The 17690-nt window shown below is 35.2% G+C and overlaps 1 non-coding gene and 1 pseudogene across 2 annotated transcripts; both read left to right on the top strand.

Annotated features, from left to right (window-relative positions):
* The first annotated feature begins 933 nt into the window (after positions 1-933).
* LOC146723032 (uncharacterized) lies at positions 934-12388 on the top strand (annotated as a pseudogene). Its single transcript, XR_014924805.1, has 5 exons — positions 934-977; positions 1134-1204; positions 11199-11446; positions 11552-11711; positions 12045-12388. The product of XR_014924805.1 is annotated as an uncharacterized LOC146723032 (transcript).
* Positions 12389-16859: 4471 nt separating this feature from the next.
* On the top strand, positions 16860-16934 carry TRNAS-GGA (transfer RNA serine (anticodon GGA)). The gene has a single exon. It is a non-coding gene; the product is annotated as a tRNA-Ser (tRNA).
* The last annotated feature ends 756 nt before the right edge of the window (positions 16935-17690 follow it).

Raw genomic sequence — 17690 nt, 5'->3', positions numbered from 1 at the left:
ACGGGGTTCCCTTTTTCCTTTTTTTGGGTTTTTTTGTTGGGGTGACGGGCGGGCGGGGGGGGCAGCTCGACTCCAAATTTTTCCCCAAAAAGGGCATCCAAATTAAGGGGGCGTTTCTTTTGTGGGTACGGGAACGGGGGGGTTTAAATTTTTCCTCTTCCCCGGGCCCGTTGCTTCGTTTGGCCCTGGGCAAGGGGGACTTGCGTCCCGTCGGCAGGCGTATCTGGGCTGCCTGAGATCTGGGCTAGACGGTGTGCGGTTGATTCGGCGGGCCGTTTCAGCGTTTACGAATGAGATCTCTGAGCCGGAATCGAGGAGGCCCCACAAATGTTGTCCGGCGATCTGGATCCGGAGGTGCGGTCTCGGGTTGTATTTTAGGCCGAGTCGGGCTGGACGACGGCCGCGAACGTCTCCGGCCCGCACCCCGTTTCCCGTCGGGGGTGGCAGTCACGGGTGAGGACCCCGTCCTTGCCACATCTCGAGCAGAATTTCTTCGGAGGTCGCTGGCAGTGCAGGCGTGTATGTCCTCGTTGCTTGCACTCCAGCAACATTCCTCCCGACTGTAGACCGCGGAAGCTACGACCGGGGTGTGGCTTTGCGGCACGTCCTTCGTCGTTCCTGTCTCCGGCGGTCGGCCTCTTCGTATTCGGTGGCTCGGATGCTCAGATCCCCGACGCTGAGCACGTCCGCCCGACGGATGTACAATTGGTACTCCGGATCCATGTTTTCGTAAGAGCTGTTCCAGTTGGTCTAGGGGTGAATATCCCCCCGGCGCGCCGCAAGCTATCATGGTCAGGACCCTCGGTGGCGTACTTTTGGAAGGACTTCTTTAGGCGTTGTTGACGTCCCTGGATCGTCCTTTTCATCTGTCTCTCATACCCGCTTGGCAGGTATTGCTGGCGGACAGCTTGGCGAAAGTCGGCCCAGCTGGCTATGGTATCGCGGATGTTTGCGATACCACAGCAGGGCGTCTCCCCGTAAGAGTTCGGGTAGCCCTAACAGCATCTGGGCGTCGGTGTAGCCGTAGCCCAGGCACAGCTCTTCCGTACGCTCGAGGAATGCCAGGGGGGTCCTTGCCCTCGAAGTGGCACCCCCATTTTCGGATCTGGTCCATGATCCTGGCGGTTCAACAGGTGTCGGGGTGGTAGCTCTTCGTCTTTGGTTGGGCTTCCGGTGGCCATTTCGACGTTGATAGTGGGCACAGGTAGGTGAGTTCGAAATAGCGCGGGGTTTTGCCCGACAAATCGGCGGAGGCGTCGGCGGACCTCGTCTAAGTTCCTTGGCTATCGATTCCGTGTCTTTTGGCCAAGGCAATAGCTTCGGATTTTGATAATTGATTTACCCACGCGGGCATCTGGATAGGCCTAAGCGAGTCGGGATCTCCACTGGGCAGGTCCCTGTTCGGGCGCCATGTAACGGTTCACCTTTCCCGACGCCGCGGATCGGCTCGCCGGTTCCAGGATTCGGGAGGAAGGGGGAGATTCAGACTCGCTTATTCCTTATTAACAATGCTTTGGTTTATTCAAAAAGAAACAAGTAAACAAAATGATTGTTGGCATAAAGCCTAAATAGAGAAACTTATTGACTACTCGGTATAAACGAAATGTTTGTTGGCATAAAGCCCTAAATAGAGAAACTTATTGACTACTCGGTATAAACGAAATGTTTGTTGGCATAAAGCCCTAAATGAGAGAAACTTATTGACTACTCGGTATAAACAAAATAAGGAGGCGTATAGCCTGTAGCGGTGTCCGGAAAAGATTTACAAATTACCCGGTATAATTTAGAGATACGGTGTACGGAGGCGTATAGCCTATAGCAGGAAGAAACCGGAAACCGGGAAACCCGGCCGTAATGACGAGAAACCCGTCACCCGGTGTATAGCAGGAAGAGACCGGAAACCGGGAAACCCGGCGTAACAAAGAGAAGCCCGTTGCCTGGCTAGGAGGTCCGGAACAGGACTGGTGCCGGCTCATCCGTCGAGCCGGCTTATATACCCTGCCGGCGGTTCCCCCACTCTACATCGGGGCTGTGGTCGGGGAAATGCCGGCGTCGTGGGGGGGCCCTTGGGGGGTTGTAGTGGGGCGCCCGGGGGTGGGTGACCCGTGTATCTTATTTTTTTGTGTTTGGGGGCCCTTTAGCCCCATACCCCTCAAGTAGGGGGCGGGGATCGGCCGGAGGCGTTAGTAACGGAACGCCGTTACAAACATTAATTATATATACATCTATTTGTTTACCATACAGGAATAAGAAAAAATTTAACAGATACAGAAAACTGAAAAAAAAAAAAGAGAAAGATAGGATAGAGTTCTTAGCCTTTTTCATTTAAATATTCATAAAGAAATATATATATGTATATATACTAACACATACATGTAACATACTAAAATATATTGCTTGCCCCCCACGTTTAAAAAAGGCTCCTCGTTCGCTCTCTTTCTATTTATTTTCTTTTTTTTTCTATTTCTTTTTTTTGTTATCAAATCTTTTTATAAATTTATGTGCTAAAAATGGTATGTAAATTTTGGTATTTTGCGTAGAACATATTATGTTGCTTAATATCGAGATTCAAAAGATGTACTTTAACTTCGGATGTCCATGACTTAAGGCGATTTTGGCGACTGGTTTATGTTTTTTATTTAAAAAAAAAAAATTATGACTTTCATTTTTTTCATGAAAACTTTTTTTTTTAAAAAATTTTTCGTTACGTAAGCCTTAAAAACAAATTAATTTGTACAATAAAAATTTTTTTTAATTATCAGAAACGTCTCAAATATCTGGCACTTTTAAAAAATTTTTAAATATATATATATATATATAAATTAATATATTTTTTTAAAAAAAATTAGGTTTTTTATAAAAATTTTTTTTTTTTTTATTTAAAAAAATTTAAATTTTTTTAAAAAATTCATGTTTTAAGGGCAAAAAAAATTTTTTACAAAAATTTTTTCCTTTGTTTTTAAAAACGTTTTTAATTTTTTTTTCCATATACAATAAATGTACAAACCCAAAATTAAATACTTTTTCCGCATTTTAAAAAAAAAGGTTTTTTCAAAACTTTCCAGAACCGGTATAAATTAAAAATTTTGAAATAAAAAAAAAAATTTGGAACCCCCGGAATATAAAATTTTTTTAAAGGTAAAAACCCAAAATTTCGTAATTCTTTAAAATTCCCTTTTTTTTTGTTCATACATTGGATATCGTGAAGATCCAAAAACGCATAAATAGGATATACGAAAAGGGATTACGAATTTAAATTCTAAAGTAATCTTATGATATTTTAAAACGCAATATGTTCCTTTAGGCCCCAAAAACTTTACACAAAAGAAAAACAAAAACGGATTATAAAAATATTAATATCTATAGTAAAAATCTTATATCATACCCTGGATTTCTTAAAAATCCAAAAACGTGTACACAAAAGATTCCCAAAAGGATATACAATATTGAATACTATGTAATCTTAAAACTACGCAATGGATTTCTTAAAACTCTAAAAACGGGGACCAAAAGTATAAAAAAACTTTTATACGAATTTGATTCTATACACATCTTATTACTACGTAGTTTTTTTTTGGGAACCCCAAAAAAACTCTAATATACTACCTTTAAAAGATAACAAAACGGATATACAAATTTTAAAAATTTATGTCATCTTTTTTACATACAAAATGGATTTCTTAGAACTCCAAAATTTTATACATAGGATATACAAAAAGGGAAAATTACAAATTGAAACATTGTACATCTAAATAATACGCATTTAAATAATTTGAAAAAAATTTATCAATATCCCAAAAATTTTTTTTTAAATTTTTTAAAATTTTTTTTAAAAGAAAATATTCTTGAAAATTTTTTTAAAAATGTTTTTTTGCCCGTTTTTTTGATTTTTAAAAAATATTTTCAGAAATATATTTTGAATAACATTTTAAACTATTTAAAAAATATGTAAAAAAAAATATTGTTTTTAAGAAATATTATCGAACGATAAAAGAACATTTTTGAAAATTTTTTTAAAGTTTTTTAAAATGTTATCAAAAAAAATTTTTTAATTTTTTAAAAATTTCTAAAACCTTTTTTAAATGCTTTTTTGGCAATTTTTTATAAAATATTTAGAAAATTTTAAAAAAACATTTATTTTTTGTGCTGATATATGTTTTATTATTATATTAAAATATATTTACTACCTTTATAGTGGAGTAATCATCGTAATTGTTTTTAAAATTTTTAAGATCCAAAATTAAAAAAATTTATTAGCGTTTTTACGCATAGTCGCTCCAATCTATGAACGATTTACTTTTTAATTTGCAAAAAAATATAAATATATTTTTCTGCGCTTTTTCCATAATATAATATTTATATATTGCAAATTTTAAAAATTTTGAAAAATTTTAAAAAATAAACGTTGATATGTATTGGAGCGAATATCGCTAATAACCTAAAAAATATTTTTTTAAATTTTGGCATCTAAAAATTATAAACAATTAAAATGCAACTCCATAGGGTAGAAAAGTTGATTGCACGCGTGATTTGCGACACGGGCTACATTTTTCTTGTCTTCACTGCTCTTCTTGGTCTACATTACTGTTCATTCTTGTTCCCTTTCATGCAGTCACACGGCTTGAAAAATCTAAAAATCGACTTGCGACTTTTAAAATTTGTTAAAGTGATTGGCGTTGGAAAACACTTTCGGGGATCAGCAGGCATACATATAGTTTATTAAATTAAAGCGGAAAATTTTTAAAATTTCTTTTTTTTTTTTTATTTTTATTTAAAAATTAACATTTACAATAAACTTTTTTTCATTGTTTTTTTAACAAAATTAACAGCTAGCCAAAAATTTAATTAAATAATCTAGCGCAAACACCCCGAAGACAGGAAAAATATCTTCGGAATATTTTTCTGAAGTTTTTGAATAGTTGCTGATGAGAAAATTGGTTAATAAAATGAAAAAAATCTTTTGGCTTTAAAAAAAGTTACTAACTTTTCAATTTTTTAAAAATTTTAATTTTTTTTCAATTTTTTAAAAAATAAATTTTATTTTAAATCCTTTTTTTGGTCCATTTTTCAGTTTTTTTAATTTTTTTAAAATTTTAATTTAGTCTTAATATAAAAGCACCTCATTAAAAAGACACCCAGAAATATCTGGATATCTTTAAATGTCTTTTAAATATTATGCGCATAAATAAATTGGTTAATAAAATGCATAAATCTATTGTTTTTAAAAAAGCATAAATTTTTCAATTTTTATATAAAAAAATATTTTTTTCAATTTTTTTGGGTTAATTTTGAAGTTTTTTTATTTAAAAAATTTTTCAATTTAGTATATGTCCCCAGCATGTTATTCAAAAAAATTAAAATATTTGGGATTTTTTGGGTACAAAATTAAAATAATAATTTAAGAAATAAAAAATTTAAAAAATTGGACCTAAACAATTGAAAAAAATATATTTGTAAAAAAATTGAGAATTTTAGTAAAAATTTTAAAAAAGCAATAAAACATTTTATATAAAAAAAATTTACTATACAACATGCTTTTCAAGATTTTAAAGATATTCCGAAAAATTTTTCTGAAGTTTTTAAATAAAAGCTGTAGGGGCAAATTTTTTAATAAAAATATAGTTCTATAATCATTTGCATTACTGTAAGTGATGAATAAAATCTTATATATTGTTTTTTATATTTTAAAAATAGAAAATTTTTTTAAACTTAAAACAATTTTGCTATATTAAAATTTTTAATTTTTTTCTTTCAAAATTTGTTTTTTTTCAGTATTTAAAAAGTAAAAAAAGGTTTTTATAAATTATTTTATATTTTGGATTTTACGTTCAACTTCGATTAAAATTTCGGATCAAATAAATTTTTTTCACTTTTTATCTTTTTAATTTTCTTGTGTCTCTCTAAATTTAAAATTAAAAAATGCCATAAAAAAAAGCAAAGAAAAAAATTATTTGGGAAATTTATAAAAAACTTTATTGTCATTAGCAACATTAGTGAAACGGATCATTAGAAAAACAATGAAATATTCTTAGATGAATATTAAAATCAGAATTTGAAAAAAATTATAAAATATTTTGATGAAATTGTTATTGATAAATGATTTTAATGATAATTATAATTGAATAATGTTGATTTTTTAATGATGATCATTTTTTAATAATCAAGCAAAATTTGGAACAGAAGATTATTTTTTCTTAAAGATTTTCGCAACTAAAGAACTAATTTCACCCCTTATTTTCTAAGCCTAAGGAATCCTTTCCACAAAATTTGGAAATGGTCTATTGACGAAAGTTATTTTAACTGCATTTTTAAACAGTTTTAGATATACTACGGAAAACCATCATTAAATTAAAACTTGCCCGTCCACGTTATTTTGAAAACACCCCCCCAAATCTAATTTTTTAAATAATTCTATCATTTTTTGGTAAACGCAAATCCTAAATTTTTTATCTTTGAAAATAATATAAATGTCGATCAAAAACAGAATTTTTTCTTTCAATTAATTTTGACGGCTGCCTTTAACAAAAGCACATCAAGTTCCCTTTTGGCCCAAATTTTTTGGGACAGTTAAATCAATTAAATCTAAAAAAACAATATTTATAATAGCTTTACATTATGGAAAAGAAAAACCTAAAGCCCCAATAATTTTTAAAAATTTTGTAGAAGAATGTATAAAATTTTCAATGGGAAAAATAAACTGTTTTTGTTTAAATTTAAAATTTTAATTTAATTTGTGTACCCCGGGCCAAATTTACATTTTTTTTATTAAAAGTCATTCAGGGGATTTCTCTGTCAAGTGGGCAGGGGGGGATAAAAGGGTTTAAAAACGTTTTAGCTTCGTTGAAAAAGAAAATTTAAAAAAAAAAACAAACATTCATTTAAAATACCCTTTTAAATCGAACACCCCACAGGAAAAACACTTTTTGGTTCAATTCCCAATTTTTAAAATGATTATAATGTACCTTTGATTATTCAAAACTTCTATTGGTGCAAAAAAAAAGTTTTATTTGTAAGTTTGGATGGATATTTTGGCAAACCTCCTCAAAATTACGTGCTTTAAAAAATTTTTAAAATTAACAAAATCTTCAGTTTAAAAAAAATATTCCTTGTGAATTTTTAAGAAAAAACCCGGGCCCTAAAAGAATGTAAAAGGGTTTTGGGGACCGAATTTAGATTTTTTTTTTTATATCAGGGCCAAAGTTTTGAAGAAAATAACCATTAAAAGAGTTATAAAAATTTTCTTATGCAATTTTTTAGCTCAATTTTATAAGAATCAGTACCAAAATTTGAAAAAATTTTTTTTATATCCCAAAACCTAATAAAAATTTTTTTAAGAATTCAATTAAAATTTTGGACCCGATTTTTTTTCCACAAAAACAATCTTTGATTTAATGATTGTGTAGTTTATTTTGGGTTTACTGAGAAATTCAGGGTTTTTCATTTTAAAATCATATATGCAAAAGTTGAAAAAGTAAAAATCCGTAGACATTCCACACTCCAAAAAAGTTGTGGAAGTTAGTGAGGAAAATAAATTTTTTTGAACCAAAACAATTTTTAAATGATAAATTTCCCTAAAATTATTGCAAACATTTTTTTTGGTCCTTTTAAATAATTGCACTTTTTTCCGCATAAGGAAAATTAAAACATTAATTATTTCTTAAAATATTTTAAAAGACTGATCGATTTGCGAATTGACCCATTCACTATCGTTTTAAAAAAATAAATTTTATCATATCAAAAAGAAATATTTTTAATAGGGTTTAATATATTCCTCCCAAAAATTTTTTTTTCAAAAACCCTGTTTTTTTTTCTTATTTATATTAAAATTTTAAAAATTAAAACCTATATTTCAATGTGGAGATTTTACAAGATCAAAAAAAAAATATTTTTACCCAAAAAGATCAAAATATTGCATTCCTCTACTGCATTTTTAAAATTTTCAAAAAAATTTTTTAATAATAAAATCGATCACATTTTTTAATAGTTTTAAACTAAAAATTTGTAATTTTTTAAATTTTAAAAATTTTTGGGAAATTTATACAGCTAGAAAGAAAATAAACAAACTAAAGAAAAATAATTTTAAAGTATTTTTTTTTTTTAATTGTATAAACTCAAAATATACTTAATTCAGATTTTAAATATAATAATTAATTTATCGGTTTTGCATTTAATTTTTTATTTTTTTTTAATTTTTTATTTCTATGTATTTTTTTTTGTTTAAAAAAATATTTCCTTTTCTTTTCTTTTAATAATTATATTTTAAAAAAACCCTTGTTTAAATTTTGTAAAATTTTTTAACTATTTTTTTATGAATTTTATTCGTTGAGATATATTTATTCGTTGAAGATAAAAATTTTAGTTTTATTGAGACCGAAAATTTATTACATCAGGGTTTTCAAGTAATTAAATCTAAAATCGTAGCCCCTAAAAAATTTTAAAAAAAAAATTTAGCACGTTTAGAAAAAAGTAACAAAAGATTTTAAAAAGATCAGTTTTTTATATTTTTTTATTTTTTAAAGGGTCTTTATCTATTTTTTAAAATCATGTTTTTTCAAATACATATCTCTATTTTTTTATTTCATTTTCACTAGAAGTTTTTAATAAATTTAATTGAGTTTTTGGAATTTTAAGAAATTTATTAAAAGGGTTTTATAAACGGTTTCGTTCGATTCAAAGAGGGTGACACTGTTGGGCATACCGAAAAAAAGGTTTTTTTTAAAAAAATTTCATCATTTGGCCCCCACAAAATTATGATACTACAGCTATTAAAGCAGCTTAAAAAATGAATAAGCCTGTTAAAAGGATGAAAAACGGGCAATTATTTTTGGACATATGGTAAATTTTTAGGTTTAATTATTAAAATTGATAACTTTTTAAAAAAAATTATTAATTTATTAAAATATTTAAAAAATTATATTCACCACACCACACACTTTATTAAATGGGAAAATCTTCTTTTATTGAATTCATAAACTTTTAATAATTACTTGTTATTTGTACCCCACATTATTTATATGCAAAATTCTATAATGTACAAAAAAAATGGTATATATTCTTTTTTATTTGGGAAATTTAAAAATAAAAGTTTATTAGGTGATTTAAAATTTCTAAAAAAACAAAAAAAGCCCAAGTACAGAGATCTTTTATACATCGGAGTTTTAAAAGAAAAGAAAATAAAATACATAAACGGGGACAAGGCAAAAGTAAAAGGGCTAAGGATTACTAGATCTGATAAAATCTTATAATCGTATCTGATTAAAAATAGCAACACATACCCTACATTACCATTTTGGCAAAGACCCGGGAAAGATAAAAACTTTCTAGAAGAATTCATTTTTTTTCAAAAAAATAATTTTTCCCTTTTATTTAAAAGATAAGATCGCTCTCCAGGGAAAAACAAAATATTACTAATCGTAAAGTTTTTTAAAAATTAACCCTTTATGTAAAAAATTTTTTTTTAAATTATTAATCGATAATTACTGAAGAAAAAGGCTTACAATTTAAATTTTTTAAATCTGACCCGGGGTTTAAGTGGAATAAATTAATATAGAATTATTTATTAACACATTATTTTGATTAATTTTTATTAAAACTATTATTTTAAATTTAAAACTATTATTTTTATTGAAAAAAACAATATTGTTTTAAAAAATTAATTTTTAAATTTTATTTAAAATTTATCTAAAAACCAAAATATTTAAAAATAATATATTTAGATAAAAAATTATAAAAACATTTAAAAAAAATTTAAAATTTTAAAACAATATTTTTTTTTAATAAAAAAAATAGTATTCTTAAAAATTATTTAAAAAAATTAAACTAAATATAATGTTTTAAAAAAATTCTATATTAATTATTACTTTAAAACCGGTAGCCCCTGGGTACATTCAAGCGGAGGGAAAAGTTTCAAAAATATACATTATTCCTATCTTTATATATAAACACCGTCTTTTGTCTGTATTTACGCGAACTACTTCCGCATTTTTGGGGCCATTTTCGGAAACTGGTACAAAATGTTTTCAAATTTTTGGGGGGTGGCTGCCCCTGGTTTTTTTTTTTTTTTTTTAATTTTTTTTTTTTTTTTAGGGAGGGGTTTTTCTTTTTTTGGGAATATTTTTGACAAGGTATCCAAAATGTTTCAAATTGTTGGAGATGGACAATTTTCGTTTTTCAAAATGTTACACCCCCCCCCACGCCCCACACCATGCGCATTTATGGACCCCTTTTTTACGAAATTATACCAAAATTTTTCAAATTTTTTGAGAAAAAGCTGTTTTTTTTTTTTTAAGTTTTCGCCTCCACCCCAACCCCCTTACGCAACGATATTTATGAACGATTTTTTTTTAAATTGGTACCAAATGTTGCAAAATTTTTTTGGGGGGATGGTGACGATGTGGTTTTTTTTAAGTGTTTTCACCCCCACCCAGCATTTAACACATTTTTCAATTTTTTTTAAATTTGACCCAAAATTGTCGGGGGGGGCTACATGATTTTAACAAATTTTTATCAAACCCATTTTTCCACCCATGCACCCCCGGCAACGCATTTATTGACTTTGGGGACACCAAAAAGTAATTTTAAAAAAATTGTGTACGGTTTTTTGATTTTGTGGGAAATTCGGGAAATAAAACCCTTTTAATTTAATTGCCTTGACCATAGTAACTTTAAATTTAATATTTTATTTTATATTACAAAATTTCCTTTAATTTTTTTAAATCAATGGACACAAATACGGCTTAAAAAAACAGTCTAAAAAGAGCACGAAAAAAAGCAGCAGTTCAAATCAGCATAAAGTAATAATTTTAAATTTTAAAAAGAGAGAGAAAGGGGAGTCGTGGGTGTCTTTTAAAAAAAAGGGGAAAAGAGAGCGGTGCTTAAAAAGAAAAGGGGAGAGAGAGAAAAAGGAGAGAAAGAAGGGAAAAAGCGTGTGTCTTAAAAGAGAGAAAAGAGAGACCTTTTTTTAGAGGAGAGGGGGGGGAGAAAAAAGAGGAGAGGAGAGAGAGAGAGAGAGAGAAAAAGAAGAGGAGAAAGAGGGGGTGGTTTTAAAAGAGAAAGAAGAGAGACGTGTTTAAAAAAGAGAGAGCGTGGGGTGTCTTTAAAAGAGAGGGGAAAAGTGTCTTTAAAGAGAAGAGAAGCGTTGTCTTAAAGAAAGAGAGAGAAGGAGAATATTTTAATATCCAATATAACTTAACTTTCAGAATTTTCAGAATTCAGAAAACAACTTCTTAAAGAAGTTCATCTGATTAATCTTAAATTAAATGATCTTATGGATAACGTGAATATACTTGTAAAAAAAGCCCAATATGCTGATGAGCCAGAACTACTAAATGATGACACTAATACGGCTGTTATGACTTTAATACAATCGTTTCCAGTCGTTACAGAGCAGGAATTAATGTCGATGGAAGAATGGCTATCGAGTTCAGCTGATAACATACATGCACTGGTGTGTACTTAATTATATTATTATATATTATTTAGATTATATTTTACATGATGAAAATTATTTTCTAATAAAGAACTTTTTTATTTTGTGAATTTTATATTTTAGAGTCATTAACTGCGTTTAATTGGAGGCACAGATCTTCCCCATGTAATCAAAGCCATTATGTCGAGAGCAATTTCAAATGAAGTTGGAATGCTATATTCCTGGGAGGGAGCTCGGCAAAAAAAAGCTTTTAAATTGCTAAAGTTCGTCCAAGTGATCATTGGTAAAATATATTATTTTATATACTCTACATCAAAACCATTTTAAGCATATACATATACGCTTGAATCAAGCTTCATCGTAACATAACTGTGTTGCGTAATCAAATAATATTTAAATAGAAAAATTTGAATTTGAATTTAATTTTGTTACATTACTTTGTCGCTTTCATTTTTTTATTCACAATTTTTTTATTTAATATCTGTAATATATATGTATTATATGATGATGTTACGCATTAAAGTTCGCAGATCTGTTCACACCGGTTATGTTGCACAGTTACGTTATGTAATGCTCATATGCGTGCGTAACTTTTATATTTACTAAATGATTTTAGGTGTTGTTCGACTGAACTCCAAGACAAAATCTGCAACAGAATCGGATATCATAGAAGTAATAAAAAATTGGCTAGTTAGAAGTAAAGAACGCAGTAACAAGTTTCAATCAAAAAAGAAAACGGAAAACACTGTGTGTCAAACAGATTCCGTTTGTGAAACAGGCTCTGCTTGTGAAACAGGCTCCGTTTGTGAAACAGGCTCCGTTTCTGAGAAAGACCTTATTCAAGATTAAGATAATTATATGTATAACTTGCCGATATATATATATATATATAATTATTTGTTTTACATTTATTACAAATTAAAAGTAAAATTTTAAGGTTTTAAATACTATTAATTTGATTGTTCTGCTTTTTTTTTTTTTTTTTATAGTCAGGAAATTTGCCTAAACCAAACTTCGCCGTCCTGACCCCTGAGGGAGGGTCAGGAGGCTTCGTGGTGGATTCCCGCCCGTAGTATCCCGAGGGACTATCGGGCGGGGGACCGACCTAAAACCTGACTGAAGCCCCTGGTCATATGGGTTATGTCCACCGCGGAACCGCGTAAGCATAACTTCACGGTGGACACCCGACCGGCGTCCTTTAGGAAGGACACATCCCCCGAGAGGATACTACAGGTATCCCCCCGGAGAGGACATCCCTTGCCCCGAAAGGGCATCGAGGGGAGCCGGGCTACTAGCTCCCCCCGGACTTCCCAGGGTCGACGTGCAATGAGAGCGGGGCCCCCACCCCTCTCTCTGCCAACCCGGTAAGTGAGGTGACCGCAGTCACCCACCCACACACACAACGTCACAGGACGATTACAGTACATAACGTGCACGAAACATGTACACAAACCACATTAATACATAGTAAGGGCCACAGGCCCAGCCCCCAAGGGAGCCCACAACAAGGCGCTATGGCCAACCACAATAAAGGTGGGAGGGTTGTTACTCCCACCTATGACAAAAGACAATAAAACTATGAACAACATAAACTTGGCGTGGGTGAAGAGGCCGCGGAGTCACCTCTCGGCAACCTCCCCGGCGCTCCATCACCCATCGCCGCAACCTACAACATAAACTTGGCGGGGCAGGGAGACCACGGAGTCACCTTTCGGCAACCTCCCCAGAACTCCCCGCACCCACCGCTACACACTACGACAAGCAAAGACAGACACTAGACATCGGGGGCAGTACTGCAGCCCGGGACGGGGGAGCCGCCTCTCCGCGACCTCCCCCGCCCCCGACTACAGTCTACCACCGTCCATTCCGGGCTCTCGGGAGATCCCCCATCAGGACGCCCCGGAGCCTGCGCGCGCTCGGAAGAAGGCATACCCTCCCGACGCCTCTTGGGAGGAACGCGCACGCGAGCGCATGCAGCCGACCCGCAACGATGTCCAGAGGGTTTCCCCCTGGACGCACACGAGAGACATCGGGGCGGCGCCACGCAACTGGCCGCCCTGTGCCCCGAGCCACCACATCGATAACACAAGCCGCTGCGATCAGTATCGGCACCACAAACATTGGCCGAGTGGCCAAACTCCTGACAGCGGTAGCATTGGAGGGGGCGGCGAGCCAGACGGATAACCTCCAGAGTCGCCCACCCCCTCCTCAACCGACAACCTCTTCGCGGATAGCACCTTTCGCGCCACACCAATGGGGCAGCGGATCCAGATAGTGCCATTGCACGAGTTGGGAAACAGCTTGATTTCCCCAGCTCTAATATCCTCCACTCGACAGTCTCCAACTATGGCAACCTCTTCCAATATTCTCTGTCTTTTGACAGAGAACATTGGGCCCCTCAATCGGATTTCCTCCAACCGAGTGGGGCGACCAACTTTAACGCCCTGTTCAGCCGGGAAGGCGTCCCTCAATTTGGACGCCAATGCATCCGCCTTCGCCGCCGAGTCTTTACCTGGGACCGACAGTAATATACTGCCGGTTGCCCCTCTCCTCATCCTCATCGAGCCGATCTCTAGCCTCTTCACATCGACCCTCGACTTGGCCTCCGAGAGGACGGAGGCATAAGACCTCGCGTCCGCCCCCCCCCCCGAATCGTCAGCGAAACCACTGACGCGGAGGGAGGGCGAAGAGCCGCATCTCTCCTCTTCTCACGGGTGGGCCCCCTCCTCGAGGCACCCACCTCCGCACGCCCATTCGTCTGGTGGAGTCGTCTGGGCCCCCGTCCACGACGTCTCCTCTTCTTCTTCCCAGTGGAGGCTCCAGGACCAGGGGCATCCACCGAAACCTCCGCAAGAGCGGAGGCGGTAGAGCCCCCAGGCACAGAGCCAATCCTCGGCGCAACCGCGCCACTACCGACGCTCAAGGGGGGCACGCGTATGGGATCCACTCCATAAATTGGAGTGGGCCCATCCCGCCCCCCGAGCTCCGACCTAATGGCGGCCACCACAGACAACGATATGTCGCCCCTCAAGTCACCAAAGCGACGATCCAGAAGGGACGACACACCAGCCTCCGTCAATGGATGGTCATCTGCAACCGAAGCCACAGATCCTACCGCCACTCCCGGTGGAGACCTCTCCGCAGAAGGCGGACGAGGTCTCTTCTTCCTTGCGCCCTTATCTTTGGCGCCTCTATCCGAAAAATAGAACGCCTCTATGTCCGGAATCGCCGAGCGAACAAACGCTAGCTCCTCCGTCAGACGTTCCACCTCCCGTTCCAGGTTTGAGATACGAGTCCTCAGACCCTGGTTTTCACTCCTCAGAGCATCCATACGAGGATCGGCCTCCGAAGAGGTCCTCGTGACCACTTCATCAAGGATGCCACCCAGCTTCCTCGAGGAGACCAGGAGCTCCTCGGCCATGAAATCCTCAAGGCCAGGGAGTCCAGCCACCCTCTCCACTTGGGTGACAAACTTACCTGCGATCTTGCGGAGTTCCGCAGTGGTGACCCCCTGCAGCTCCGCACGATACCCCGCATCCGGAGGAGCGACGCCTCCATCCAGAGCTGGCCCGAAAGAAGGGTCCAGCATCCTTCGCGCGTACGCCAAACGGAGTTCCTCCCGCTCGGCAGCTACCAAGCGCTCTTTTGCCGCTGCAAGGCCCACGTAGTCCCCCGTTGTTTTGGGGCGACCTCGCTTTTCCGGCCCACGTTTACCCGGAAGCTTCTTGGGGTATTGCTTCCTCCCCTTGAGAAGCCTCTTATCCTCGGGAGCCCAGGACTTGTCCCTTTTACTCCCTTCATCCTCTGAGGAACTCTCTGATGGTAAAGATATAAAAGATGGCTCCCCTACATCCTGCTCCTCGTCACAACTGTCACCCCTCACCTTCTCCGGTGAAGGGAGAGGCTGAGAGTCACTCTCCCCATCGATTGTTTCTCCAGTCAATGATTCTGCGGTGCTAACCGCAATAACTGGTTCGAAGAACTGTACACAAACGTGTTTGGCACAGAACTCCGTTTCACTTCGCGAACACTCCCGAAGGAAATCGTCCTACCACCTTCGCGAGGTCCTTATATACTTGATGGGCCTGGTATGCCCACACCACTTTCTCTAAAAGGACTCGGCGAATACGCAAAACAAGTTCCTTTTGATCCACCTCGCGATCACGATTGTTCCAAGACAAGGCCAGGTCACGTAGCCGCGCACACACCATGTCTTTTTCACTCCTCGGCACTGTCGCTGTCCAGTCCGCAGCCCCAGCCGGCAAAACTGCGGACGACCTGTCGTCTGTTGACGACATGGAGGGAGCCAGGCCTACACCCCCCCCACGCCGGTTCCCGGTACCCGAACCCGGGACGTTCGCTTCTTTTCCGGAACTCATCATATCTGAAAAAGAAATTGGTTTTTTCTGTCAGGGGTTTTCCTTCCCCTTAGGAGGTTGCCTTACTCAGCTAACGGGGCCTCCCCCCCGGGTGTTATCTTCGGTGTTTTCCTTCACCTAGTGCAGTGGACAAGTCCTTTTTAGGGCCTGCACGCCCATCGCACCTCGTTCATCCATCACCAGACACTCCAGCTCGGGTACCTCGGGATTGCGACACCCGTACACTACAGGGATGAGTCTGTAGTGCCCCTGAGGGAAGTCTGTAGTGCCCCTGAGGGATGATTGTTCTGCTACTATATATATTATTTGCATTTATCATTTTTGTTTTTTTTTTATTAGTGCACATTTATCAAAATTGTTTTTTGTTTTTATTTTAAAATTGAGTTCTTTTTATTTTAAAACTTCAAAACACAACAACGGTTAAAACAACGGTTTTTAATTGTATAGAATATATTATATATGTATGTATTAGAAATAACTTCATTGGATATCTGTACTATACATACATAATATGACATTTAAAATGTTTTTCGAAAATTATAATAAAAAATAAATGCTAAAAAATTATATTGATATACAAAAATATATGTATACAGTGAATATGTTTATTACATCCACTGTTTATATGTACATACATTTTCGTATATCCATATAATTTCTTTAGCATTTATTTTTTATGATATTCGAAAAACATTTTGTACGTCATATTATGTATATAGTACACGGATATCCAATGTCGAATAAAATTAGCTGGAATCTTGATATAATATATATATATATATATATATATCAGAAAGAAATATTTTTATTGGCTCTCAATATTAAAAATATAAATATGATGTTTTTTTTTTTTAAATCGGCCAACAGAGCCAAAGCACGAAAAATTAATTATTCGAAACTGTATCACTTGGTTTGAAAAAAACATATTTATATTCTTAATATTGAGAGCCGATAAAAATATTTCTTTCTGATTTTATTCACGCCTTGGCCTAATCACGGCGTTATTTACTAACATCTACTAAAAGGCAAATGAAAAATATAGGTTCGAAAGGGTCTGGATAGCTTAGTTGGTAAGAGCAGTCGCCCGGAAAGTGAAAGACGCGGGTTCGATTCCCGCTTCAGCGACTTTTCGGACCTATATTTTTCGCGCCTATTTCTCCATATGTAAGTTTCGAGATTAATTTATATATGGAACTTAGTGATCTCAAACCAAAAGATACAGTTCCGAATAATTTATTTTTTGTGCTTTGGCTCTGTTGACCGATTAAAAAAAAACATTATATATATATATATATATATGTATATATATATGTTATATATGTTATATATTATATATATATATTATATATATATTAAAAAACATTATATCAAAAAATGTATTGTAGAAGGAAGTTTAAACCGAAAAATGTATTGTAGCTCTCGGAGACTTTTTTGCAGATCGTTAAAATTTTGAAATTTTTAATACATTTTTCGTTTTTATTCTCCCAATTTTAGAAGGATACAACTTGGAAGGAAAATATTTTTGGATCCATGTTTATATAAAATGTTTTTTATTTTTACCTCTAAAGTATGCTCTTAAAATCTGTGACATAGTTTAGAAAATGTACTTTTTCAGATTTTCTTTCAGAAATCTTGTACTTTTTCATACATGTATTTTATCATGTTCAAGAGCGGCCGATACATTCGCGAATTATGTAAATTTTTTAAGATTATCATTATAAAATATTCGGTGCGGCGAACGGTCGTTTGTTGTTCTTTGCGCTGTATTTTTGTCCTCGTCAACTTTGTTGTTGTGTCAAAGTTATAAGTTAATAGCTAATAGAGCTAAGTGCTTATTGTTTCGTAAATATTCTAAATAAAAATTTGACAACTCGAAAATAATC

The sequence above is a fragment of the Nylanderia fulva genome, unplaced genomic scaffold (assembly GCF_048542155.1).
Source record: "Nylanderia fulva isolate GAGA-0341 unplaced genomic scaffold, ASM4854215v1 Scaffold241, whole genome shotgun sequence".
NCBI lineage: Eukaryota > Metazoa > Arthropoda > Insecta > Hymenoptera > Formicidae > Nylanderia > Nylanderia fulva.
Note: the sequence above shows the minus strand (reverse complement) of the source record. Positions and strands in the feature narration are given on the sequence as shown.